The sequence below is a fragment of the Photinus pyralis genome, unplaced genomic scaffold (assembly GCF_008802855.1).
Source record: "Photinus pyralis isolate 1611_PpyrPB1 unplaced genomic scaffold, Ppyr1.3 Ppyr1.4_LG1, whole genome shotgun sequence".
Classification (NCBI taxonomy): domain Eukaryota; kingdom Metazoa; phylum Arthropoda; class Insecta; order Coleoptera; family Lampyridae; genus Photinus; species Photinus pyralis.
This window is the reverse complement of record NW_022170249.1, coordinates 42,316,495-42,323,233: the sequence shown is the minus strand read 5'-3', so window position 1 is coordinate 42,323,233 and position 6,739 is coordinate 42,316,495.

The window sequence follows — 6,739 nt, the reverse complement described above, 5'->3', positions numbered from 1 at the left end:
CGGAAGTCGAGGTTCGACATAGGTACACCCCCGTGCACCGTGTAACTGAGTAAACGTGGTCTAAACCTGAGATAGTGTAGACTTCCACAAGCACGTGGATATTAGTTAACACCTCGCATGTTGTAAATTACGTATTAGCACAATGGTGGTTGGAAAATATCTGATTTAACAATTGGCACAATTCATATAAGTACATAAGAGTAAACTACATAAAATACTTTACCCGACACCAAAGTTGTTGAAGTCACAAACACCAAAAACAAAGCTAAACTCTATGAATACAACTCAAAATACAATAAAGCCCACCACCAACGAGCTTTAACAAACAACAAGTGATGATATCACGCCAAGCACTCTAAAATCCCCAAACATCCTCCGGAAGCTACCAAAAAAATATCGACAGGTGGTGATGGCGGTGGCTCATGTCCACAGAATCTCCAACTACTTGACCAGTTGCATCCGACGTTGAAATATACAGGGTATTTAAAGGGATATAGACATCTCAATATATTGGCGGAAACTGCATCGTCCTCTAAATGCTTCTAATTTTTCATCGATGGTTACATTTTCAAACGGCGTATAACCCGTTGCACACTTCTTCACAAATGATTAAAAAAATTCCCTAATAGGGGCCAATTTATCCAACTTTTTTCTATCCGTCCGAGTGTCCATGTGGACAAATCGTAAGTTTTGTAGTAAAAACAAAAACCTTTTTTTCCCATAGCTAACCGGAAAAGTTCTACACCTGATCCTTTGGTGCTCCAAAGTTCGTCAACGTTTGGGCGATTTGATTTTAATCTACTGGACAAGTAGATGAGACCAATAAGGCCTTGAATTTCGCAAACATTCGTATGTTTTGCATCTCTGTTCCTACTGTAGTTATCTTGAACACTATCAATGTGTTTATTTGTTAACACAATTTCGTGGATCATATCGGGATCAAGAAAATGTTGCCAAATCTCCAAAATGGATTTCACATTTTTTGTTGCACTTTTCGCTCCAGGAAAGTGTTTTATAATATTTTCTTTCCTCTTCCTAACATTTTTTCTCGGAGCGTGTTTGTTCCATTTTGATATTTTATCTTTGCCTATGAAGTAAGCTACAGGCGATTCATGAACAATCTCATTATCTGAAACGTCTTGCTCAGAATCGCTGTTGTGGTCATCTACTTCCAAGTCGTCATCCTCGTCTTGATCCGACTTGTCATCGTAATCAAAGGTAGCATCCTCGTTTTCGACCAAACATTCTTCCATCAACTTTTGCAAACGTTCCTGTTGCTTTTCGTAGGAGTCCATACTGAAGCAATAATTCTAGATAAATTTAAGAAAATAATGAGTAAGTTTTAGCCTCGCCTTAAATATTTCGCACACACAAAGAACTTTATGGTTTTAATACACCAACACACGCTGCGGACTATAGGTCCGCAAATCGCTGTATAACGTAAACAAACGCACGACTGTACCAGGGTGCTAAGTAACACGGGTACTAAGGTCGAATTGAACAGCTAGACAAATGCTGCCTTGTTTGGCGACAACTCCCTCTTCAGAATTAAAAAAAATTCCTACCTGCGGAGTGAGAGTCCGCGTACGTGTGATGAAAGGTTAACTGAAAAAGTTGTATTTATACGAAAGAACCTTATGGATGCGAATATCCATGGAATGGGGAAATCCAAACCTTTTTGGAGAGGTATATTCGTTAGGAGGAGCACGAATCCCAAGAAAAAAAATCTTTAATGGGCAGTCGATATCTTCAAATAGTTTGAGATATTGGTAAATAATTTGTAGAGAGGGAATGGTCAGTCATGCTCCTTGATCAATTAGTTTAAACCCCACACATATATAGTGCAAAAATATCGAGCAGCTGCAGTAAGCATGAGTGCTTCGCCCCGTATTAAAATGTTGCAGAACATTGTAGTCGTTCGTGCCCGCGAAAGAAGCTGCGCAAGAAAACGAGTTAATAGAAGATATTTGTAAAGATTTAAATTGTCCAGATTTCGATTATTCGCTTCTTGAAGAAATCTTCGGTGACATTGAATGCCTTAACCGTCAACTTATAGACGCCGAAAAACATAACACTGCCCCACTAACTTATTTTTATAATCGAAAGGACTTAAAACAGAAGTTATCAAATTGTACATTGCATTGGCTGTTCTATCTTCGCTTACGTCAAAGAAACCTAAAAATCTCTCTTTAATCTCTCCGCATTTATTTACGTATCTAACTGCGATTTTTCCATAATATCTGTTGTATCATCGGCTTGTACAGCAAAATAGATATTTATTTTATTAGGAGTATAAGTTACACTTTATGTGGCTGAGTATGAAAGTTTAAACGCCGAGCGTAGCGAGGCGAGTTAAATTCATACGAGTCACATAAAGTAACTTATACTTCGAATGAAATACTATATTTTATTTTCAAACGTCATTTACATATAATGTAGGAAATAGGTAAAGATGCACTCAATATGTACCGCAAATAATATCAGCATAACATTGCTTTGTATCCATGACTACAGTATAACTCAAACTGACAATTTCACTAAAGTAAACTTGACTATTCAATTCATCTAACATTTGTCACATTTCGACCAGTGAAATGTCGAGATTTCAAATTGTTGAGCCAATGGGAACGAATTATAGTGATAATTTCACGTGTGGTATTTCAGCGACAATTCAACTCATGTATAAAAAATCGCATAAGCCGCAGTGAAATTGTCACTTTGACAGCGGCAAAAGTTACCTGCAACTTTTCCAGCGACAAATGCACTAGTGGTTTTTTCACTTATTCATTTTCGAACCAATTATCGCATTATCCTTTCCCATATGACTAGTTTGACGTCTGTCAATAATTGATTAGTTGGTGAATTTCTTGTTCGTTAAATTGTCCTGCCGAATTACACTCGAGGTTTGTATTTAAACCGAGTAAATTTGGGTTGTGGCAATTCAAATCTGTTTCCTTTTAGCAATTGGACTCGAAAAACTGTCAACCTAAAAATGCTCCACCTGCGGTGTCGCATTTTTATTATTGACAGTTTTTCTCGTCTAATTGCTAGGCAACAGATTTTCATTACCTAAACAACCCAAATTTACTCGGTAAAATACAAACCTCTTGTGCAATTATAAGTGACAATTTTAGTTTTTGTAAAGCAGTTATCTACCGTCTACGGTACCGAAATGGTCCTATATACTTCAAGATGCCAAATGGGAAGGAATATACTGGTCATTTCTTGAGGAGGCCTTCTTCAACTGTGTTGGCAGATTGCAGAGGTGACATTATCTGTTTAACACAGACATGGAGGATGGAAATCTGATACAGTTCCTGCAGGGTACCTACATATCGAAGAATCGTTAAAGAATAAAGAAGACATTGCCACCATGATCCTTTTGCATGATACAGTGAAAATTCATAAAGATTTCGGGAAGATTTCAGAATCTAATACAAGCGCAATGTTACAAAATGCCACTTTAAATAATTGCACGTTTAATTTTAACATCAAGTAGAATAATTTTCTTCAGAAAAGGTGCCTATAGTTTTGTTTGATTTGATAAATAGAAATATAAAGTTAGTGGACGTAAATGCTAAGTGTGTATTTTGTTTTCACTAGAGTGGCGTATAAATGTTATACGCCGCCGGAGTATAACACTTATACGCCGCTCAAAATAGGTGTCAAAAAAGTGACACTTAAACCTTCATAAAACTGTCGCTATAACTACAGTTAAACGACGTTTGAAAATAAAATAATGACGGCCGGTTGCAAGACGGTTGGAATATACATGAATTAGGAAATCCGGAGTTACATATAAGCCGAGATTAGTCCACGATCGGGTTTCTCGTTTCATTATATACAGTATAATGGTTATTAAGGATTAGCTCTATAACTATAATGATAAGATAAATAACTTTTAAAACTAAATTAATACTAAGGGAATACATAAGAATAACAAACTTAATCTAAAAAACAGAAGGGTTAGAATAGGTGATTAAAGATAGCTCTTCATCTTCTAATTATTAAGATGCCAACAATTAATATCATGATTGGTGATGCAGGGATTAGCCCAGTCCACCCTTTAGAAAAAAAGTTTTTGAACTTGTTTTTCCAATCCTCTATTTTTCTTCCCCCATGTGCATTGGTTAGCATATCTTCAGGATCCATGCCCATATCTTCACTGTCTGATACATCTTTACTAACTATATTCAAGTCTGGGCCACAGTCTACTGGCCAGGATATTGGGAATGATACCCCTGGGGAGTCACAAGGCACTGTCACCTTCCTACCAACACATCTAATGTAGCCTTCCCATGCCCCCCCAGGATCTCTGTGATTTGGATACACTCTCAAATGTACCCCTACTATGGAATTTGTGATACCTCTAATCACTCCTGAAACACCCCCACAGGAGTTATTTCTAACTAATGTCTCAAAGCCATCCTTGCAAGAAACATTTCAACATTTTCCGTACCGGGGTCTTTGAAAATCGGAAGCGCTGTTTGAAATCGAGGTCATCATAATTTTCCATTGGATTTGCCCTGTCTGTAAATAGTCTTGGCCTAGGCAAAACCAATTCATCATTGTCGCTTTCCAGACTTGATAATGATGTACCTATCTGACATTTGTACGTTCTGCCTAGGGAATGCAATACCGGGATCGCGGGATCTCGAAATACCGGGATCCCGCAGCATTTTTGCGGGATTAATCCCGTACAGAAATTAAGCGGGATCCCGCGGGATTTGCGGGATTGCAAAATTTACGACGTTGTTTAAAATTTATTAATAAAACGCGTAACGGAGAAATGCAGATACGTACAGGTCGTCCGTAAATCAATATCTCGAAAACCGCCATTTTGAAAATTTTTTTTCTACGTCCATTTAATTTATACGATCGAATCCTGCAACTTTTATTTGAAACTTTTTTCGATAGTTCTCTTTGTTACTAAAATATTGACCTTTTTAAAAATGGCGATTTTCACTTTTTTTCCAATTATCTACAAAAAGAATTATTTTTTCAAAATATCGCGTCGAAATATCAACCAGCATCAAAAACTACACAACTTTGCCAATTTAACCGAATCTGTACGTAAGTTTAACAATAACAGAGATAATCATCCTACTCAATTTAAAACACCCTGTATACTCGTCGATGGTTTATAAAAACTTTAGTAGTACAGTATGGCTGTATTAATTGTAGTGAATATTCTAGAAATCCAGATAAACGTGGAGGCCGAAAGCGGATGTGACGCATCCTTTCCGGGAAATACGATATGTTTTGTTGGAGAATATTCGGTTAATCCGCACAAAATTGCATATTTCCCAATACATTTAAAATTTTGCGGGATCCCTCGGGATTAACATAAACGATCCCGCAAATACCGGGATCAAAATTTTGCCGCGGGATTGCATTCCCTAGTTCTGTCGTTATAATTCCAGTTTAATTCTCCGATTTGACGAATTAGAATAATTTTGATTTAATCAATGACAAATGTAGGATTACAGCTTCATGCAACCCAAAACCAACGTAATCAGGGATTATAGTAGGAATAAACTTAGATTAGAATAATCAAGATTAGTTTAATCCAATACTTGATCATGCAACTAAAATTTTTGTTTAATCTCGGATTTGGCAAATAATCTTGGATTTCGATTATAATTCGCTTTCTTGCAACCGGGCGTGAGTCTTTTATTTCCGCATGTATCCGAAATGCAAGTAATTAAATCGTTTTGTATTGTTTTAGATAGTCCAGAAAAGATATTTCCAATTTTTTTTAATGTTCTTGAATTTCGTTATCACGTTTAATTAACAGATTAAATGTTTCCCGGAAATTTCCAGCATTAAGGGAATCATTTTTTGCATTATGTCCCCTAAATCATAATTCTTGTTTTACCAAAATGACAAGTTACATCTATTAAATAGCTCAGTAATTTTCTATTTTTTCGTACATCTTCATTAAATAACTTGACCGACATAGATGATTGAATTTCGAAAGCATCTCTAATTGCCGATGTGTTTTTTTCTAACCGCTTTAAACTTAAATAACTACTCATATGATCTTTTGATAATTCATGCTTCTTAATGCAAGCAGATAAATTCTTTAAATCTGAAAATCCCTGAGAAACCCAAACATTGTTTCTATTATTCGAAAGTAGTAAACAGGGCCAGCAGAATAAACATTGTAATGACTAGCCATTGGTGACTCATATACCACTGGCTTTTAAAAGAGCGCGAAAAAGTTTACCCATGTTTCTTGTCGGGTTTTAGAATATTCATCTCGTCGATCTGCATCTTTAAGCCTTGAAAAAGGCATTTCTAATAATGAGCAAATTATATCATGAATCGGATTTTCCATTTTATACTTAACTATTCAATTTTCAAATTTATGCAAATAAACAATAAAAATAAACAAAAAGTGTACTTATCCGCTTAGTGGTAGTCGGTTGTCGGATGTCGGTTTAGGTTTTCCTTCTTCCGATACCTAACCTATTTTACTGCTATTTACTTAATCCGATTATTAATGTCGATGTCCCTTAATAACTGTTAACTGTTTACTAAAATTACTTGAAGATAATAAGCTTTATTCTCGTTTTCTTATAAAAAATGCAATTACACGTGGAACAAAAGGAAAAAGGACTGCATTCCATGCTTATAAGCTCTGTTCTTCCATGAAGCCTGGATAATAACAGACATATAAAACTAAATTTCTCATTGTCATTGAAGAAGAAAAAAACAGTAATTCATTAAAACTCAA